The sequence below is a fragment of the Patagioenas fasciata genome, chromosome 3, assembly GCF_037038585.1.
Source record: "Patagioenas fasciata isolate bPatFas1 chromosome 3, bPatFas1.hap1, whole genome shotgun sequence".
Taxonomy (NCBI): Eukaryota; Metazoa; Chordata; class Aves; order Columbiformes; family Columbidae; genus Patagioenas; species Patagioenas fasciata.
This window is the reverse complement of record NC_092522.1, coordinates 10,870,585-10,893,167: the sequence shown is the minus strand read 5'-3', so window position 1 is coordinate 10,893,167 and position 22,583 is coordinate 10,870,585. Positions and strand designations below refer to the sequence as shown.

General features: G+C 41.6%; 1 protein-coding gene across 8 annotated transcripts in view; it reads left to right on the top strand.

Annotated features, from left to right (window-relative positions):
- The window catches only part of SHLD1 (shieldin complex subunit 1), a 46,279-nt gene that overhangs the window by 11,742 nt on the left and 11,954 nt on the right, over positions 1 to 22,583 (top strand). The window lies entirely within an intron of this gene.

Sequence of the window (22,583 nt, the reverse complement as noted above, 5' to 3'; positions counted from 1 at the left end):
ACTGGTCTGCTGTGATCTGTGGTTCCATGGTTCTTCACTGCTGTGGTCTCTGTTTCTTGTACCTGTGGGCTCTGTGTGTCTCCTTCATGTGGTTGTCGAGCTCCATGGGGCAGCAACCATGCTGTGCTACATAGCTATCTGCCATGGAGAGTGAAGTCTCTAGCTGTCTTCTGGGATAACAGAGCCCAGCAGCATCTTGCTCCTGTCTGAACCTGTTGTTTTAAACCTTTGAAGGAAGTTTATTTAGTCCTTGTTTGGTCAGAGAATGTGAAATAGGTTTCAGAGTAAGCAACAGTAAATAGTCCCAATGGAACCATTAAGCCATCAACGAGAAAGCACATTCGTCCCATTTGCCATTGAGAACAAGACATGTTTCTGTGGTAGCTCACAACTCTTTAGGTTATTTTGCATTTTAAATGTAAAGTCTGTATGTTGTAAAGATGATGCAGAGTTGCTGTGGTTCCCTGTGCAATTTAGGGCCCGGGTACTGAGTTGCCAAATGTGCTTATGTGTAGCAAGGCTTACTAATTGAATGTATGCTGCTGCATCCCTTACATTGCTAAAACATTTTTAGTGCTTTTAATTTCCTGTGTGCAAAAACGTGTTGGATTATTTTATCTTTTCAGACACCTTTTACTTTGTGGAGCTTTCTCTTAAATGCTTCAGACTCCTCATCTGGAAATACTGAACCGCCTTGACAGGAGCCATGAGGTGTCAGAGTCTCACTGGCAATGCCTCACACAAATGAACTTTGGATTTAAGTGGTTTTGTCAGTTCTAATTGACACACAATACAGCAGGAAGTGTATCCAGAGAACAAAATGCAGGACAGGGTAGTATGAGAATGCCCAAAGTGGGTCAGAGTGGAGACTGCTTGAGTGGTAACTTGTCCTCAGCAGCAGGTAAGTGATTTAAAGACCAGTACAAACAGAAGTGACCCTGTCCCTGCAAGCCTTTGGCTTCCAGGACTTCTGGTTTAGGAACCACAGAAGTCATACTGGTGTATCACTAGCTCCTGATGAATGGTCCTCCTAGCAGAATTTGTCTCATTGCATTTGGATCTCTCCATCTCTCTCAATGTGGGAGTTGGACTGTGGGGAACCACTGGCTTTGGTTTGCATCTCTTGCTTTCTTTGACATTCTGAATCTCCTGAGTTCCTGCAGACTAAGAAACAGTGTGTCATCACTTCCTTCTCCAAACCATTTGTGATCTTACAGACATCTTATGCTTTCTCCTGGTTGTATTTTTCCAGGCTAAAGAAATCTGGTGTATTTGATTTTTATCTCAAAGAAAAACCATTACAATATTTTAGCCAGCTTTAGACTATCCTTCTCTGGGTCCTTTTTCACTTGTCACTGATCTTTTAGAGATATGGGGACAAGAAACATGCACAATTCAATTTCTGTGACATGGCTCAGAGCAACTTGTCCTTTTTTTTAGTTCTTTGTGCGTTGTTTTGCTACATTTTTTCTTTTTGTCTCTTCTCCCCAGTTTAGTACCTGTATTGGAGGAAGGGGAGTCATTCCTTGCTGAGCACTGAACTATGCCTGGGCATATGGGTTCATGAAAGTCACCTCCTGTTTGACCAACCTGATCTCCTTCTATGACAAGGTGACCCACTTAGTAGATGTGGATGTTGTGTACTCAGACAGACATCAGTAAAACCTTTCACACCGTATCCCACAGCATTCTCGTGGTGAAACTGACAGCTCATGGTCTGGATGGTTGTACTCTGAGATGGATAAAGAATTGGCTGGAGGGCTGGGTCCAAAGAGTTGTGGTGAATGGAATCAAATCCAGATGGTGGCCAGTCACGAGTGATGTTCCCCAGGGCTCAGTATTGGGGCCAGTTCTGTTTAATCTTTTTATCAATGACCTGGATGATAAGATTTAGTGCACCCTTAGTAAGTTTGTAGATGATACTGAATTGTGTGGGAGTGTTGATCTGCTGGAGGGTAGGAAGGCCATACAGAGGGATCTGGACCAGCTGGATCGTTGCGCTGAAACCAATTGTATGAGGTTTAACAAGCCTGAGTGCTGAGTCCTGCACCAAAAAGGCCAACAGCATCTTGGCTTGTACCAGGAATAGTGTGACCAGCAGGACTAGAGAAGTGATCGTGCCATTGTACTCAGCACTGGTGAGGCTGCATGTTGAATCCTGTGTTCAGTTTGGGGCCCCTCATCATAAGAAAGACATTGAGGTACTGGAGAGAGTGCAGAGGAGGCAACAAAGCTGGTGAGGGGTCTGGAGCACAAGTGTGATGAGGAGCGGCTGGGGGAACTGGGGCTGTTCAGCCTGGACAAAAGGAGGCTGAGGTGAGACCTTATCACTGTCTGCAACTACCTGAAAGGAGGTTGTAGCATGGAGGGTGTTGGTCTCTTCTCCCAAGTAGCAAGTGATAGGACAAGAGGAATTGGCCTCAAGTTGCACCAGGGGAGGTTTAGGTTGGATATTAGGTAAAAATTCTTCCCAGAAAGGGTTGTCAGGCATTGGAACAGGCTGCCCAGGGAAGTGGAGTCACTATCCCTGGAGGTGTTTAAAAGGCATTTAGACGAGGTTCTTATGGACACGGTTTAGTGCTAGAGTTAGGTTATGGTTGGACTCGATGATCCTGAAGGTCTCTTCCAACCGAAATGATTCTATTAACAGTTACTGTTAAATGATTCTATTAGTACAGTGGTCTTGAAAAGTTGTTATCTTGAAAGTTCTCTTACTGCATAGTAGTGTAAGTCTAAGAGCCCTGCAGTCAGGTCGAAGTTGTTTTTTGCTCTTTTCTGGGTCTTTTTGTTCATTGAAGTCTGTTCACAGGCTTTGTTCTCTTCTTTGCTTATAATATTCTTTGGTTTTGCACTTTCACTGCATCATGTTCTATTTTGTGCTAAACTGTGGTGGTGTTCTTCCCTCCACCTCCATTGTCTGCATACAGCCACCTGCCTCCTCTGACTTCTGGGTAATGTCATCCTTTTTATCCCCAAAAGTATACAGACCTTTCAGTCAATGGCCCTTGAAACACCATGGAAATCTTTTCTCTGTCAGCCTGTAATTAAAGACTAGAAGCCCCTTAGGACTATCCTCCCACCCCATGCTGTGTGCTGAGTCTTCACCGTGAGCCCTAAATTAACTGTTATTGCTGCACTTTTATTTCAGGGAACTTAATGGTTTTTATTGGCTTTACTTCCAAAACCCCGCTGGTACAGTTTTCAATAAAATGTTTGCTCTGCCTTTGATGTTTGCTGTGCTTGTAGCCCTTGTATTGTCCAAGGTGTTTTTCTGATCCTTCCTAGTTTTAAGGATCATGGATTTGGCTTAGACTTGAAATGGCAAAACTAAAATGTGAAGACAGTGGTTTAGTGATTTTTTTTTTTTTTTTTTTTTTTAAAAAAAAGAAGGTCAGACAGGCCTGGGAGTCAGGTTCAGGAAAATAAATGTGATCCTGCTTCAGTAGCCAGAGCAGGGATTTACTGAATGTCGAGAATGGAGGAGAATCTGCGTATCTATGTAAAATATCAGGATAACAAACCATTCTTGATATTCATTTCAAAAAGGAGGGTACACAAAAGCTTGTACCTGCTTTCAGGATGCCATATAGATAATTTCATTATCACAAATGCATTTGTAGCCTTTCTTAAAGCTCCATCTACTGGAGATGAATGCTTTGCTTTACACGGCCGACAGCAGTCTGGCTGTTAGCCAGTTAGTATCATAAAACGCTAAAAAGTGCACACATGGCATATACAAGCAATATATATCTATTTTAGATCTCATTAATCTTTTAGCAGTAGTCTGGTGTGAGAGGGGGCCTCATTTGGTTGTTGGCAGTAAGAGCCATGCTATCAGCACGGACCAGCGCAAGACAGTGCAACCTGTGATAGGTACATAGAGCTGCGTCTGCCCGCCAGTGGGCCTGGGGTATTTTAATCTTGCCTTGCCCTGTGGCTGTGGTTGAAGAGTCCCTGTGGGACATTTCTTCCTTATCTAAACTGTCATTCCAACCTGGGCTTTTATTTCTCTCATCATAGCTATCACTGTTTGTCCGTTGCTGTGACCTAATCTAATTGAGACTGCAGTAATATCATTATGGCAATTATTCCTAAGGTGGCTGCGAGGCAATTTTGTACATACTTCTGCCAATACTGTTTTATCTTGCCTGGCCAGTTAGTGAGCGTTAGCTGTTTATATAAGAAGGAATTAAATCCTGTAAATAAATGACAGAGAACAAGACTTTGTTCATTTTTTTATGAATAGTTTTCCGTCCTTAAATTGCAGATGTTGACTCTTTTGAGATGGAAGGTTATAGATTGGGAACAGAGACCATTCAGGTATGTTTTACAGAGGAATGGTAGACAAGCTTAGACTCTATAAAGCCCATGACTTTCCGCTATCATTCGGTACCAGCATGGTGCTATTAAATATTATGGGGACAAATAAGAATTTGTAAGGTAGTACAAGAAGACCTGATCAAGATACAGACTGCTATCAGGTCAGGGTGGGGGTGTCTTTGAGTAGGAAGATGCTACTGTCTCTGTAAAGCTGCAAAATACAGTACACATGTGGCTGAAAAGCTGATCCTTGCTTTGGGTTCCTCCTTAATGGTGGCTTCCCTGTTCCATAAACAGGTTTTTGTTGCGTGTGTAACATGAAGTTTTTCTTGTGCTTGAAAGCTTTCTTTTGCAGTCCTTTTCATCTTTTTCAAAAACGTTATCTCTGTTCCTCTCCTATTGGACTCATCCATGGAAGAGGACCTGTCCTGCAGCAACTGGATACCAGATGTTGACAGTCAACTGGTGCTGCTGGAGGAAGCAGAGTGTTAACTGAAGTTAATAGTCCCCTGTAAAACAAACCTCCACATGAGATGGCTACCTTCACTGCACCGAGCTCCCGTCTGAAACAGATTTGTCTATAAATTGTCTTTAGTTGGGCTTCAGAATCTTCAGGGAGAGGCTGTTTTAACAAGTTTGTGTGGCATCTGCTACGCCTCTGGGTAGCCAGCATGGAAGCCATGGTTTAGGATGATATTTCAGTGAACAAGTATCATCCCTTGTCTAGTCCTTCAAGAGCGTGACTCCAAAATGCATTAGTTCCCATGACACCAGTTTCACACACTGGTGTTGTTCTTCCATGCTTCTGTGTGTGTGCCTGCAAGGGATTTACTGAATGTTCCAGAGCAGCAGACTCTGGCTTGCCATGACATGAGCCTTTGGCTTGTCACGGGCAGGGGGGTGGGGATTAGAGACTCTTCTTCTCCTGTGACAGTTATTTTAGTGGCAAGCTGTAGTATAAATTCTTCAAGTTCCATTATATTTTTATAAAAGAGATAAATGCTTTGTTTTGACTCATTGACCTGATCTTGCCCAGGGACTGTTTTTACCATGTGCTTCTCACCAAGATGGTGGCTTTGAGCAAGCAACAGGAGTAATTTCCTTCACATGATTAGAATCGAAAACACAGGCAGCTCTTGCAGAACTCCTCATTTGCTTCATTGCCCAACTCCGTTCCCTTCAGCAATACTGTGGCTTTGCTCAATGGTGCTGAAGTGCCAGTTGAAAGGATATGGGTTGAGTGAAAGTGCAGGATCCAGGAACGGAAACTAAAATGTCTGTGAGACTGAGATGCCAGGAAACCTGTGCAAAATGGGTTTTGTTGCTTAATCTCTAGCTAATAGGTTTTGATTCATTTTGTCATTATTTTGAAGCTGAGGAGCTCTAGGAACACACAGATGTGATTGTGGGGCTGGAAGGGTATGGGAAGATGGATAGCAATGGCAGTGATGGAGAAAATATTGTATATGTGTGTGGGAGCTAGACAGTGTTCTGTCTTTACCAGTCACCTTGGGTTACCATTTTAACTGCAGTACATTTCCTCTTTTTCAGGCAAGCTATGTTTTTATGTGCTGAACTCCTAGATAACCCTCCATGCCTGTACTTCTCAGCATCGATAAGTAACAATTGATTAGTGTGTTCATGTTATTTGGATCCAGATATCCAAAAAATATTCTATCAAGAAAAGTGCAGAGGGCTTGGAGAATGTCCTCTGCTTTCCTGATGTAGCAGTGAATTTGAGTGCCACTTGTGTGCATCATTTCTTCTTCCAGGCTTTGCAGGGACTGGAGGAAGGCCGTGCTGCAGGGAGACAGAATTTCCTTCTCTGCTGTGTTGTTTCCCAGCTTTGAGAATCACTCTTCAGAGGCCCTTAGGAGAAGGTTTCATAAAGTGACCCTTCTTCACAACATCAGAGGTCTGACAGGATTTCCCCAGCATCTGATGTGCAGAGGCTGTGGCACCTGGAAGCAGGTCCTGGAGATTAATGCATCCTTCCAAATCTACTCTTGTGCTGGATTGGAAGCTGTCCCCTCCCCATGGCAGACTGAACGTCTGGTTCCCTTCATCTCTTCTTTCTGGTGTGAAATCCAGCAAGTGCTGCCACCCCTTTTGCAATACTGTGTGCCTGTAAAAGCTGGGTTGAGTTTTTCGCACTGATACATGTCTAAACAGGGTAAACAGGGATAATATGGACCAGATTTTGTTGTATGTCTCAGCAGTGAGTGCTCTGTGTTTGAAACATTGAGAGGCAAAGAAAGAAAAACCACAAAACAAAACCAACCAAACAAAAAATCACAAAACAACAACAAAAACTCTATGATGTATTTTTAGCTTTAAAATGCAAGAAGTTTGCATGGAAAGATTCACAGACATTAGGCTTACATCAGAGGCAAAAACTGCAGAGAATGGGAACACAAAGGGATTAGACTATAGCTCCTGCAGGCCCTGCTGTAGGGTGTCCAGGTTAGAATTTTTCCATTATTAGTTTTACTTTTAAGGAAAAGAAGCATCTTTTGTAGGAAACATTTTCAGTGAATCTCCAGTTTTCCTTAACGGCTGGAGAGAAACAGCTACAAAGCAATCATGAGGCCCGTAAGCCAGAGTATGTGTTTTTATTATAAAGCGTTACACCAGCATGTTTCAGAGATGTTATTACAGTATTATTGTATGGATGACTGTTTCCAGTCACTTTGGAGTGCAAGAACTGCTGTGCAGCTGAAATATCTCCACTAAATATTTTATTTTTTTCCTTAAAGAAAAATGAAAATGCGTGCCATGAATCCTTAAGTAATTTAATTAACTGGGGAAGGCTGTATAGAGGTGTGGCTATTCCTGTTACCTGGACACTTGTTCATGGCATCTTTTCATCAGTGTTAGATTCTTTTGTGTGGGGCTACCAAGATATTGGCTCCTTTCTTGTATAATAAATCTGCTATTTGCAGCTTGATATTATGGTCTTGTTGTAGAGAAGATGATACAGAAATGACCCAGTCTCATATATGTGTTGAGCAGCCAGCAAGTGGCAAAAACATGAAATGACTATAATAACCTTGTTATGTAAAACCAACATTACCCTTCCTTGCTGTCTGCAGAGCGTACCTTGGTGTCTCAGCTTGTCAGCTGCATCACTTATGTGTGGGTGGTAAAGATCTGTGAAAATGGCTTGAAAATCCCAATTTAAATCATGAAGGATGTCTGGCTAGGACAGAACAATGAAAAAGGGCAGACTGGCTTGGAAAGGCATGCTGAGCTCATCCTGTGCCAGCCTGGGAGGATATTTCTTTGGTAGCATGGCACTGTGTGGGTCACTCAGGTTAGCACGAGCATTTGGGGAAGCAGTAGAGCTGCATCGGCCTGAAAGGCAGCTGTGCTGTAGGTTGGGAGCCCTGGTAACAATGCTACAGAGCTCCTGGTAAACCCTGAGCTTCACGCATGTAATCAGATCCAAGGTATATCACCTCCCATCCAGTTGTGAGCAATGTCTGTAGTTCAGATGAAGATGTGATACACTGGTGATGTAACATACAAATAAGAAATGTGACTCCTGAAGACTCTTCAAAAATTCTTGTTTCCGTGTTTGTTTTCTTACATACACTGTTTTGCTGGCAGTGGCTTTCATTTCTGCTTGATTTTCTGAAGCACATGTCTCTTTGGTGGATGTATGTGCTGCACCCAGCCTCACTGCTTGCATTGGAAACTTTTGCCTTCTGGTGCAGTCCATGGACAGACAGCAGTTTGCATGATTCCACATAGAATAATTTAGGTTGGAAAAGAGCTTTAAGATCATTGAGTCCAAACATTAAACTAGCACTGCCATGCCCACCACTAAACTAAGTGCCACAATCTACATGTTGGAGCCACTCCCACATGTTGGAGTGGGAGTGTTCCTCCCGCTCTGATGGTGATTTTATGTAATTCATTCTAGTTACTGCTGAGATAGCAAACAGTCCCCTGGATCTGCATAAATAAATAATCAGAGAATGTTCTTTTATTACCAATTTGCAGGTGTAGCTTATGTAAACAACATGTACAAGAGCACTGTGTGCTGAAATACTGGTGTATCTTGAGTGTGTCTGAATGTTGCTGAAATACAATATATGAGCCTGTATGAAGTACCTGTGTGGCTTAAACAGTGAACTTGAACAGTAATGATGCTTCTTGATTACTCTATTAGCAAGATTTTTTTTTCCCCCTGGGGTTTTGCCTTGTAATTTGTCAAATTCACGTATCCTGTTACACAAAACACCTTGGAGGACCCTCAGAGCCTTAAATTCTCTGTATGAAGTTCACGCTCTTCTGGGGATCTGTTAAACCAGTGATCATGTATGCACAGCCTGACTTTCTCATTTTCACCGAGAGGGTTTCACTACACATATGTCTGTATCATTCAAACCTTTTCTCAGACATACAGCATGACTATGTGCTAGAAAAATGATCTAGAGTTTATTGGACCCAAAAGGCTCTGCACTGACAATTGTCACTGAAGTGCAGCAAGAGAAAATAAGGTACATCTGCCCTGAATGCTGTGATCTCTTATTGCTTTTGAATTTATTCCCTGACTTTGAAGCTTCTTTGAAGCTGCTGTGAATTGGCAACAGAGAAATACATATCGGGGAATCCTCTGTGGCTGGTGGCAGGGAGGACGCGAAATAAGGGATGCTGGTGCTGTTGAAACGAGCAGCTGTATTTCTTGCTGTGCTCCCAGGACTCTGCTTTGTGTAGAGACCAGACTTAGTGCTGTGAAAGGGTGCAGCTCGTTCCTACCCAATTCTGCCATGGCAAATTTAAAGCAAGAGCAGAGCAGGAGGCTGTGGGTAGGGATGCCTTTGTTTCTGTGCATGAGTAGAGCTTATGGTGGATGCAGTGCCTGGAGCATTGCAGGGGATGCTCCATAGATGTGTGACGAGGTGGGACACGGCGCTACTGCCTAGACAGCCATTTCCATCTTCTGACAGAGGTCCCTGCTCTCTGCAGTGATGTCTCCTGGATTAATCCTAGGATTGTGGGGATCATTGCAGAGTTTTTTCCATGCTTTGTGTAGTTATTTAGTGCCTGCCTTCATGTTCGCACAATGTCTCCTTGCTTCCCCTCTGTAACATTTGCCTTGCACCACACCACATGGATGGGGTCCAGATGAAATATTCCTAAAGGCTCACAACTCAGGCACCTGTCACAAAAATAAGTGACGTAAGTGGGGGATCTGGCGCTGGATTTAAACTAGTGCTCTGTGTGTCTTAATTCAGGCCTTATTTTTTTTTTGCCCATTTCTATGTTTTAGTTCACCGAGCTCATTGGTGTGCAGCTGCGGAGGCTGCAGCATAAAAGCACAAAAACTAGTGACTCATAACCCTTTAGTAGCAGACTGTGAGTATAAAATATAGCACACTTTCATCATCCACAATGTTTTTTCAAACAAAACAACACAGGCTAGTGATTCAGCATCAGTGTGGGTTACAGTACATGCATTTTTATCCTGGAGCCCTCCTGTGTCTGATTTTTTTCCTTCATTTCATGAGTTTAACAACCTCCCACCCCCTTTCCTCCTTGATGGTGCATGCTGTAGATTTCATAGTAGCTGAGCCCCTTCGCTGGTTTACACATGCACATATAGATTCCTATAAAATCTCCTCCACAGACAGATGGAATGCTGTCAGGCTGAGTGGTGCTTCTGTGTTTACAGCAAGCCTCCATGCTAAGGTTATATGCGAAGGGCAGCACGCAGCTGGTTATTTACTGCCATAATGAGCACTGGCAAGCAAATGACAATATTTTGTCCTGTGTGCTGCTTGCTGTTCTTTTCAGCATGTTGAGCGATTTCTAGCTGCGCACTGTTTATGTTCATTCCTGGATGAAGGTGGGAGCAAGTGGCAGCTTGAGTTTTGCAATTTGACTATATTTTATAAAGGTAGTATTGCCTATGTTACAAAGATCATCTTATTCAAAAAGTTATTTGGGTTTGTCAAGAAAGTAAGTCCTTTCGGTTCCTACCTTCCATAAATGACCACTGATTGTTTTATACATATCTGAGTAATAATATGAGGTGTGTTACTACTAAAGGAGGTCCCAGCTTTTTACAGGCTGTGATGTCTGTCGGGAAAAGCTGGGGTTTTTTTAAATCTGAAAAGATGAGACAAAAAGAACCAGAAAAAGGTAAGTGTGGGAAAGCAGACAAGTATACAACATCTAGATAAATTGGGACTTCGACACTGCCATAGTGGTCCGTTTTATATGCGTACTTGTATTGCAAAGAATAGCACAAAACTTGGGCTTTTTTCTTTTTCAAGTTGAACCATAGAGAAATCTGAATGTTCATTCTGCGTGTTTTGGAAGAAGAGGAAAAGGATGAGTAGTAGAATCAAAATCAAGCACTTCCTTACACAGCGCGTAATTACATTATAAAACTCAGTGCTACAGGAAATTATTGAGGCTAAGAGCTTAGCAGTATTAAGAGAGGGGATCATACACTGATTTGGATAGTAAGAACAAGCTAAGTCAGTGGTTCTTGCTGGCACTGATGTTGCTGAGATACCAGATACATAGGGTGGTGTTTCAAGGCATGTACTAATTGCTGCCTAATTTCAAGTGGCAGATCACACCTGCATATCCCCATTACCACATCTCCTGTGGTCATGTAGAACAGACCGCAAGTGGAGGGGACATACTAGACCAGATATTCTTTGGATCTGGTCCTGCATGGCACCTCCTTCCTTACCCCTTTAGAAAAGAGGAGGAGAGATTCCCATTCTGCAGATGGCAGTGCTGATGCCAGTGCTTTAATGGGTACAACTCTGGCCTTCAATAGTCTGTACCTCATAAGTACTATTGCTTGAAAAGCAATTGTTGGATAACCTGCCCAAATGCAGAAGCAGGAGGGAGACTGAAGTAAGGGGATTGTTGGAGTAAAGAAGCAGGCAATGGAGAGTTGGAGGTGGGGACAAACTTTTTTTTGTTCCTCAGGTTAGGTTGTGTTTATGCATGACTAAATTTTTCAGTGGTATTTACTTTGTTAATGGATAACCTGCAGATAGCATACATCAAAAATATGGCACATTGTGCAGACTTAAGGAATACTCACCCTTAATATGCTGACCAGGTGCCTAACTCCAAGTCCTTCTATACTCTTCATAGTATAAACTTATTCTGAATTTAATTATTTAAGCAGTTATAGTCTATAAATATTGCAGAGAAATATATCATCTTTACTCCTGGTCATGGTGTAGCACACGCAGGATCTGTTTCGAGATTATTTTATAATCCTTCAGTAATTTCTTGAAAGGATGAACTTTCTACTGAAGTGCTGAATTGAAGCAGAACGTGATTTACAGAACTACTGTGTGCAATGCCTGCTGAATTTAACATTGCTCTACGTTGCTTCTTCTATGGATGTCTAATGAGGTTATTCCTAGGTTAATTTTTCTTCTGGTGCAGTTTTAATTAAAATATAATGAAGGCAACAGAAGATTCAAAATAAAATAACTTGAGAAAATCCATTTCATGCTGCAGCAGTGCTTTGTGGTAGGATGTTTGTTATTGCCGCTAATTATTATTTTGTACGAGACACTTGGCTGATAGCATGTGTGTGCATGTGAATCATCTGCAGAGCCTGTGGCAGCATTCCAGAAGTGAAGTTAGCCCCAGTGTCTGAGGCACTGAGTTTGCACCAGTAGGTTTCATTCCTGTGTTAGAAGGAATGTGAGGAAATATTAATATTCTTCAACCCGGCAATCTAGGAATATAAAGGGAGATATTTTTGCATATATTGCTGTTAGCGCTCAACAATCTGCTGATATGGAGCTGGCAACTTACTTCTGATCAGGATCTAGCTCTGATTTTTTTTTTTTTCTCTTAATAAAAAGAAGAGGAATCATTCTTTTGCAGAGGACGAAAGCAAAAATGAGATTTAAAGTTGGATCTGATACACAGAATGTAAGTATGGAAAGGAATGCAGTATTACAGAGCTGTACTGCTGCAAGGGGCAAATTTGGCCTACTTAGAAATATTACATTTCTGTCTGCCTCAAGATCCTGCTTGTCTTGGAGCAGATATTGCTAAGACCAGAGTGATCCCAAAACAGTCAGGTGGCCAAGTTTGAGAGAAGATGGGAAGCTTCATTTGTTTCAGCAGCTGCAGTGAAGGGATTTACTCTGAATCTTTTTAAGCTTTTTGAAGCCCTGCCAGGGAATAGCTGGGTCCTCCCTTTTTCCTCACCTCTCAAACAGATCTCCATGGCTTTTCACAGCTGGCAAGTTATTGGCTGGTTGCAGGAATTGGGTTCCCTCCCTTGATTATTGCATGAGAAAGTAAGCAGGCTTCACTGCTGTTCTGGAAGCTTTCATATCTGATAATGTGTCTGTGGTTTTCCTTTTGCAAAATACTGTTTACTGCTCATTTGAAAACAGTTGCTTTTGCTCCTCTCTCAGCAACCATGTGTTCCTATGGATTTTACCTCTCTTCTGGACACTATAGTATCCCTAGTTGCTTTTGCTTTAGTGACTAATGAATAAGCAACAGAGATCACTTGCTGCTTGAAACTTAGATGGAGAGTTTGAGTACGTATCTGAATATCCCTGTGCCTTGGCTCCAATATTGCTTTTCTACCTGTGAGGAAAGAAGGGAGCAAGTGATGAAGCAGAAGCAAAGCCCGTCTTCTTCAGGGGTGCAGGGACCCCCTGCTCTGCTTGGACAGCTTGCTGCCACATGCAGTACCTGCCAGGCTTCCCTCTTTATGCCTTTCCTGCTTGCAAGAAGAAGAGTAGTACTGTGAAAATAAACACCGCAGGGACTATAAAATATATATATATTCATTGGGAATATGAATATATCAACTATCAGCCTTTGCTTTGCTAGTAAGGCTGCAACTGAGAGAAACCAAAATGGGAAAGGGGATGGTGTGCCAAGTATCACCCTTTGGTTTCTCCTTCCTCTTCTCATGGTTAAACCATGACCACGGGTCTGAGTGCTGCCAGTCTTGCCAGACAGGTTGTTAACATTACTGTATATTATCACAGAACATAGCTAATTAGGCAAGAGCTAAACTACTTATGGAATTTAAATAGTATCTAAAACTACAGCTGGTTGGTGATAACTCACTTAAATGTTAACGTAAATTTCTGTCTCTTCTTGCTGCTGTTAGTAACATGAGAAGGGGTGAATGTTCTCAGTTCTGCATCTGCTAGAACATCATCCACGTGACTATGCTAATCTAACTCTTGCTTTGTCCTTCAAACACTTGGCCTCAAACCATCTTTATTTTCCTCTGGGAGTATTTGTGGGAACATCTCTGGTTTCATTAACGTTCATGCGAATATTCCCTAAAGCTCAATGCGGTCTTTGAAAAAAAAATCACTTTCCCCAGTGTGCATTGGTGCACGTTAAGTCCAGCTTAGAGGCAAAAAACCTAAGACAAAAGAGATGCAATAAACCATCTGTTGTGCCTTAGCTATGCCTTGATACAAAGAGCACTCTTGGGGCTGGATGACATGCAGCTTGTGACACCCTGCAGCACGTGTGCATCCAAAGGAGAACATGGAAGTGAGTACTGATTGCTTCATTGTGTACGGTGTCTTAGTCTGTGGATGCCTCCTGAAATCACACTGCTCAGTGCCCATTAGAGAAGATTTGACATGGGTGATATAGTTCAATCAGTGGATTCATTTGAATAAGTAAAACCTACTGCATTTTTCCTCTCTGTGTGGAGCTCTAGGTGCTAATACGGGGCAGACAGGTGCTGGTGGATGGGCATGGGTATGGATGTTTGGAGAAGCCTTGCCTGGGAGATTACCAGGTTTCTCAGAAGCAGCCATTAACTCATTTGGCGGTTGCACACAGTTAATGCTTTTGTCTGTCAAAACTGTGGAAACCAGCATGTCCTGCCTTGTGCCTTGGACCATTAAAATGATGGTGAGGGCAAATAGGTTTGAAAAATAATTCAGGTTTTTTGTGCAGGTTGCTTGACAGATGCTCTCTTGGTAATGCTGATAAGCTGTTGGCCTGAGATAGGAGAAAGGGGGATGCAGGTTTTTTTGCACCCACTGCCTTTGCCTTAAATTTAGTTGAACTTCTCATGACTGTATCCAGAATGAATGTAGACATTTAGACTAAAAGAATTTGTATTATTATTTTGGCTAAGAGTATCTTTGGGAAGGCTGTCCAAAGAAGGATTCCTCTGCTTTTCTGGAGACTCTGGTTGTAATTCTGCCTGCTAAGGCTTTTTTCTTTGTAGTCAGTTCTTGTGCTGACCCTCTGACTAGTTCCTTGGATGGGAGCTGGAGTGATCCCTGCACCTGTGGGGCTTTGAGTTGCTTGTGGGTCTGCCCAGTGTCAAACCCAGCCAGGTAACCCTGAGCTGGTCTAACAGTCCATCGTAAAACAGGTATTGCCCTTTTCTCCTCCCCTGCTACTTCTGAGCATGCAGAGAGTAGGATATCAGTGCTACACTCTGCTGTGATCTGGGAAACAGCATCAAGAAAGTTGATATGAAGATGTCAGCATCTCTTGCTAAACACTTTTTCAAGTCTGTGGATTTGTGATATAACAGAATTTTGTTATGTAGATGCCCCGCTCTTTGGGTAATATTTCAGAATGAACCAGCACATTAGCTGTAAGAATATTTTATTAAAATATGTCTTAGCTGTTTCCAGGCAAAAAAACCTTTTAAAATATTCTGCCTTTGATATGGGCTCAGTAATCTGTTCATCTGTTTTCCATCGTCCTTTTAATATTTTTACAAAAATGAGGAGTGTGTTATTTTTTATTTGAAGGAAATTAAACTCTGTTTTCAGCTAGGGAGCTTTCATTAGACTTAGTTTGTAACATGTGTCTCTGGCATCAGGAGATCCTGATACTGGGCTGTAATTGAGTTTTGCATTCTGTCTGAGGAGAGTTCATCTCAAAACCTAAAATCTAAGGGAAAAATGATTTGTGCAGATGGTCTTCATAAAACAAAGGCAGATTAAATCTGGAGCTGTCACAGAATTGCTCTTACAGATGCATCTGCTGCAAAATAATTGCCTCTCTCGAGCCCAGTAAGTTAATCAGTGCATTTTGTTTGTGTCTGCAGTGAAAACAATTAAAAGCTCATCTTCTGTCTTTTAGGTAAACTTACAGATTCTCTAATTTTTACAGGTAATTAGATTATTTTGATGTGTATCACAGTCCAAAGCGTTCTTTTTGGACAACTACCTGTCTGTAATAAAATTTATGTGTAGCCATGATTTAATTACTTTTCAATCACCTTATTTTCCTTGGGCTGTCTTTTGCTAAGGAGTACAAAATCCTTTTGTCTCCTTTCATGTGAATTGCATTTTAAAAGCTTAGGACTTTTTGTGCAAACATAAGAACTGTCATAATTTCCACTTATTTCAAATTGCCTTTACATTCATGTCCTGCAACGTGAGAGAAAATTCTCTAGTGTACTTGAGAAAATAAACACTGCTACTACCTCGGTGGTAATCTATGAAAACCTTTGTTGGGATTCTGCTCTCTCAAACACTGTGTAAATGCATGAGGGTAGGGGGAACCCAACTGAGAGGAGCAGTGGATGTAAGAAAGCAGCTGCTGATGGTGGCATCTCATTCCTAGAAGCACATGTGAAATTCCCAGCGGACTTCCACTGTGGGATTTCCACAAAAAGTTTTCCTCAGTCCATCAGTATGGCTCAGCATCACGCTGTGGTCTCCTGGGGGGAAAAAAATCCCACCCCTCCATGCTGAAATGTGCAGGGTGGACAGTGGCCAAGCTGGAGAGAGAGCGCCGCTTCCCTTGTGGTCCAAAGCAGTAAGAGCTTCTTCCTCCCCAGGTTCGCAGCTGTCAGGGTGGGCAGAGGTGCTGCTGTAATGAACCTGTTTTCTGCTCTGAAGGGTTCTCTGGAGCCTGGACCAGGCGAGCAGTGCACCTCACACATATGCACTGTTTTAACTGTGGGAACTCTCATCACACAGTGACCACACAGTGTGAGAGAGAGTGAGGCTTTGAAAGGACGCAGCACGGGCTGATGCCATCATGCCTTCTAAGCCTCTCTGCAAGGTAGCAAATGTATCTTTGTTCCTGCTTTGCACAATCCCTGCTCCTCCAGGACAGGCTGTCTTCAGGTTGACTCTGTACTCCCTGTAGTGTCAGTGTTTTGTTCATCAGCTGATTTAAATGATTTTTCTTCTGCCTCCTTTTCCTTACTGCTTGGCAGGAGGATGAATAAGCCTTCATTGTTGTGCTGGAGGTTAAAACAAGCCAAAACAACGCAAGCTCTTTTAAACTCTATAGTACATATCGGTGATGATGCAGCTGAGTTTAAAAAGAACAGGATCACACCCCATGATTAACCTTGCATGCCTTCTTCCAGATGCCTTCACTTTGTTAGCTCTTTGTGCTCTGCTTGTGCTTGCATGTTGGCATTAAATCACAAGTACTGCTGTCACTGAAATTTACCTTTTGTCTCCACCTGTGTTTGAATACCTTAATCTCTAAATTCTTTCAAGTCTATGCTGCAGCAGACTGGCCTCTTATGTTTTTATTATGAAGAATGACTAATGGTTGCTTGAGGCTGAGGGGGCACTAAGGGCGCAACTGAACCTCTGTGAAGCCAGACAGACATTGGTTTTATTTTAATTCTCAGTGACCTTTATTTTACTGTGATTCAATTGCTCACTCAAGGGTGCCAGCCTTTTTTGTGCTCTTAATGCATGAAACATTTTGCCAGCTAAAGGAAGTGTCAGATCTATCTCCTCTTGTCTTAAGAGTCACGATAAACCTTCAGCAGTGAATGTGACCAAGAGGAAGCAGAAGAATGTAGCAGTGGATTTGTTTGTAGAGTGAAAGAAATGAAGGACTCCAGTTTTATGATCATAGAGGTTTTAAAACTTCACAGCTGAGGATCCCCTAAATGTCAATTTTATTTTCTGACAGCTCTGCCTGACTTAATTTAATTAATGAGAAATGCACCTACCCACCGTATTTGTAAGATAATAATGTTCAAGTCCAAGTCATTCTTGGATATGATCATTTTCTGATACACTCTTATACTTGTAGCTACAGCTTCTTTAAGAGGCACAAGTGTCTATACACTTTGCAGAGGTGTCCTCCCTTACGAGGGTACTGAGGCTTTGGGGACGGTTCATGAGAAAAATGAAAGAGATTAAGGAAGCGAGTTGTCAAGGTAGTGGAATACAAATTAATTACTTAGATCCTCATGTTGTCCACACTTGATCTAAAAAAGCCAATTAAGTAGCCTTTGAAGACTAATCCCAAAACTTGAGCTGGAAATGTTCACTGAAGTATTTGTTTCAGAATTTCCTGCTTTATTTCTAAATAAGCCAAATGTATTTACTACAATCACAGAATACAGTCTGAATTATGTTTCCTTTAGGCCCTCTAAAACAAAATTCTTAAAGTGATAATAAATTTGGGGGTTAAAAAAATTGAAAGAAATTTACCTCAATGTATGATCAGCTAAATTATTTGGATTGTCAAATCTGACCCCACCAAACAATCTCAAGTAAGAAACAGGAGACTTTAGCTTGTAGTAAAACACAGCAGTCAGGAATATCTCCAGCATACATATAGGAGATTGAATAGTGGTAAACTTACCATTTTACTTGAAAAATTTAATCTACCATCATTGTTAAGGATCTGGTTTGTACCACACACGTATCATACATATCCAATTTATCATTGGATAAACATGTCCAATATTAAGGCATTAAGTATTTGCCTTTTTCTTTGAATAGGTGAGTGGCTATATTAATATTATTAATATTACTAATTATGTTTGTATTAATGTTTGCCGGGAGTAGTAGCAGTGGTGACCCACCAATAATTCATTGACATTTTTAAAAGACGAAGAAATATTACCCAAAAATATGTGCGAACTTTCATTGTTAGAACACCTGTCTGAAAATGAGATTTGGTGGCTGAAGCTGGCAGCTATTTCCAATGTTGGAAGGAGTGAGTTTCACAGTTTGATCAAAATTATCTTCAATTCTCTGTATTAATTTTAGCCACATTATAATTTCACTATGAGTAGTAAAATCTGAAATGATCCAGCAAAATTTGCACAGCCATATCATGCCAAATTTTTAGGTGGTACTAAGCTTTCTTTCTCCATCACTGAGGAGTGGTCCAGAGGTTCAGGCTGTGCACATGGGTCTGGAAACCTTACTTGCTCCCAGACACACCCTGAACAATTTCAGGGCCTGGATTGGTACCGCTTAGGTAGGAATTGTGAGCTCCATTAATTTGAAGCTACTCTGTTAATTGAACTGAGTTTTTAGGCTTCTATAACCGTTTTGCCCCAGGGAGACATTCCACTTTGTAATGGGTTTTTCACCTTGTCTAGGTCACCTTAACTGTCTCCCAGAGTGCTAAAAGTAACTAAGTACCACCTGGATGGGATTTAATTTATGTACACCTCTGCCTTCCATTTCAGTGCAGACTCAATTTAAAAAAGAGTTATCTTTTCAAATTATTTTTTCACAACAAGTAGAGCAATATTCACAAGCATCCATCCCCCTTCTCTTTAAAATGTGCATCCAAAAGGAAAATCCTGAGGTATCTTCACCAATTGAAATCAGAGTGAAAAAAACCTCCAACTTTGAGCAAGGCCACCATATTGAAGGAATTTGTTGTTTCTTAAAGAGTTCCCATCACTAGTCCAAGGATACCTCTAAACCCATCTGACTAGCAATTCCTGGTGCAGAGAGCTGGTTGCATGCCCAGAGAACTGGGCTGGTTTTAGTTTCTATGTTATTCTAGGAACATAGTTTTCATGCATTTACCACCTGTGGTTCAGCTCCTGATTGTCCGGACTCAAAACCAGTCTCTCTTATCTGTTGATTGCCCATTTGTTCAGCTTTACTCATGTTTATTTTCATAATTTTAATTTCTTTTCTATTTTTCCCCTCTGATATTGTTTTGGAGAGAGGAACAGTTGCATGTGGAGACCTGTGTTCTTATCCAGGTGACAAAAGAGCAATGGAAATTGCTGAATACTCTGATAACATTGGTTGCTTCACATTTGAAAAAAGAGCCAGGCAATTTTGAAAGTCTGATCAATAAACTACAAATTCTGAACTTACTGGTATTTCCCAGTATCTCGGTGTCTGTTTCTATAGTGTCTCTAGCCCATACTCAGAGAACAAATTCTGAAAAAAAACCATGATCATAGTTCATCTCACTACTCTGTCGAAAGTCACATCACCTTGACAAATAGTTGGGGTGGTGTTCTTTACTATTTGTAAATGGTGCAAATATTTACACATGCAAATGTCAGATGGATTATGAAAAACATGAATAACAGTTTTTACAGATCCCTGCAATAAGCCCTAAGGAGCTTTATCTTTTTCCCTACCTTGGTACTTGTGCAATTATTTTGAATGAAGTAGGTGTTTTCAGTTAGGTAATCTCATGGCCTAAGGTGGGTGAAAAACACGTTCTTCAGTAAAGGAACATTTGAATTGCCCTAACTTGTTCTGGCTTACCTGTTTATTTTCCTTATTATGCAGGAATGAATTAATTTTTCTATTCACAAGTATTTGTGAACATCACAAGATGTTTTCATGCTATGTGTGGTAATGCAAGATCTTAATATCTCTTGTGTATCTTAAAAACATCTGTGTCATAAAGCTGTGGTGAACAAACATTACATGGTTGCAGTAACTATCACTAACCACAGTTCGTCAGTAGTTGAAGGTGTTACTGAGAAACTGGCCAAGCAAGTGGTTCACACACAGCACCAGGCTCTTGCCTGATAAAGTCTGTGCAGCCTCTCAGCAGAATCATCCCAGTGCAGAATTGCTGTGGGGTGATAATATGGGATGGACAATACGGAGTTTTATTTTGTTGGCTTTTTAAACAGGATTTGGGCTCTCACTGACCTTCACAGTTTACCCAGAGTTGTGTCCAATTGTAATTCAGGTGACCTGTTTGGTTTGAGGCAGAACTGAGAGATTTGAGTGCACCCTGATCTGCTCATGGCTAAGAAATTTTCTTAAAAAGCAGGACTAATAGGCTGTGCAGCCAGCTAAAGGCATGCCAATAAATCTGGAGTGACTGAAACCTTTTACTGTTCGGGCTTTGAGGGCAATAGCAGGGAAATGCCTGTGTTGTCAAGCCTTTCTCAGGACTGGCTGAGAGGACAAATTGAGGAGACAGGTATGGAGAGTGCTCTAGTTGCTTGCTCAGGGATTTTTCTCTTTTATAGCTTTACAGTCATTCTTCTTAAGGACTTTCTCTTTTCTCCATTCCGCCTTGCCCTTCGGTTTTGTTTAGTCCATTCAGAGAAGTATTGAGTCCCACAGCCATGACACCATCTGAGGAGGTAGCACAGCCCATTAACAACCTGAGGATTCACTCCCAAAGAAATTCTTACATTATAACCATTTTCTATTTCAGTTTTAGGTCCTTGGTTTATTAGCAATTCCTGCAGAAAGCTGACTGATTAAGTGGCAAAACACTTCTGTTCAAAACCTAATTTTCCATCAAGCTGGTTCTGATGAAAGAGATTTTCAGTGTTTCCCCAAACGGCATGTAGGTGATTAAGAAAAGGCCCTTGTGGTTCTCAAGCCTCCAGCATTTGTGAATAGTCTATAAATGTACCTATCACTCTAGTCCAATAATCTTTCTCCTCACTGCTTGGTTTCAAGTAATACCGTAGCAGAACTAAATGGCTCAAATGTTTATCCAGTGTACTTTTAAAGTGGCAAGCCAAAATGCCTCAGACTAGTGAAGAACAGATACCTCCAAATTCTTAAACTTGTATATCTTGCTTTCATTGTGTTCTGTTTGAAACCACATTTTCTGTCTCTTGAAAATTTCCTTGATGACTGTTTGATATACCCGACTCTGGCTTCTTCAATATGAGAATGTTTCGTTTATTAGCCTGCGGAAGGCTGATAGGTGCAGATTGATATCTTACTTCCATTCATATTTCTGAGGGTTTTTTTCAATTTTGGTCAATATCTGGTGCAAATGCTTCTTCTGGCCATGCGGAGAAAAACAGCCCCAAGCCACATCCTGCATGGTGGGGCTGGGGCGAGGACTGAGCCGCAGGTCTGGCCTGTCTGGGTCTCTGCTCAGCCTGTTCAATGCAGCCCCATCAGGCCTGCGGGGAGACTGGGAAAGTGCCTCACTCTGCCTTCAGATCTTCACCAGAATATCAGTAGATTTCTTTAGTACCTGCTGTTTACTTGTGCTTTTTAAGATTATTTCTTTCTGGTTTTGGTTTGTTTTTCTCTACTTTTCTCCACTTCTAAAAGAAATGCAAGGCTTTCTGTGGTTGCCTGACACGCATTGTATATCCAGAAGCCTGACACAGACAAGAAGCATGGTTAAAACATCTTATTGCACGTAAATTCAGGAAACCACGTCTGCAGGTGTTCCTCTGTTGTTCTTAGTGAAAGATCAATCCTGACTGGTGGTAAGGAGCTTTGATCTGAAGAGGGACTACTTTTATCACATCTAGAGAGAATCAGTCTGTCTGTAAGCATTTCTTGTGTTGTTCCCACACTCATGCTTTAGGCATTAGACAAAAAAAGAAAGATCAGAACCATAAAATCTGCTAACCAAAAGATACCTGTTTTTTTTTCTGTTATACAACTTGTGGTCTGCTGCTGAAGAATTAGTGAAGAATTAGCTTAGATGGCATTGCCTTCAGAAGAGCTAAAATCACTATGGCTTCTTTTAAATTGGGTGAGAGCACCTGTGTGTTCAGCACTGCTGAAGATCAATCCACTGATTTGGGATCTGGGCCTAAATAATAAATTGGTAGAAAGTTGAACAAACTCACACAGATGCATTTGACTACAAGACATACAGTTGTGCAGGTTGGAGGGGGTGAAGAATTGGGACAAAGTTATATTTAAGTTGGCCTTCCCCTTCGTCTGCCTTATTTGACTCAGTTTTCAACCTCCACAGTGTTTAGAGCATTTTCGCTTCCCCACAGCGGCTGTTTTACGGTAGATGCCCTGTGGTACCTTGGTATCAATTCCACATCACAATTCAGGCCTCCAAGTGCAGAGCCTCCCGTGAATATGGATAATGGTAGTATTGTAGGCCACAACTCTCTTGCTCTCAAAAATATTTACAGGTAATATCATTTTACCTAAAATTCAAGAAGTATGCTTAAAAATACCTTGCTTTGCAGTATTTTCTTGATCTAGAAACTGCGTTTCTGCCTATGATTCTCATGTCACTTGTTTCTGCAGCTGTGCATAGCTGGTTGGAAGGTGAGCTGAAATGCATGTGAATCCCTGCAGTGTCAACTGTATACGTGT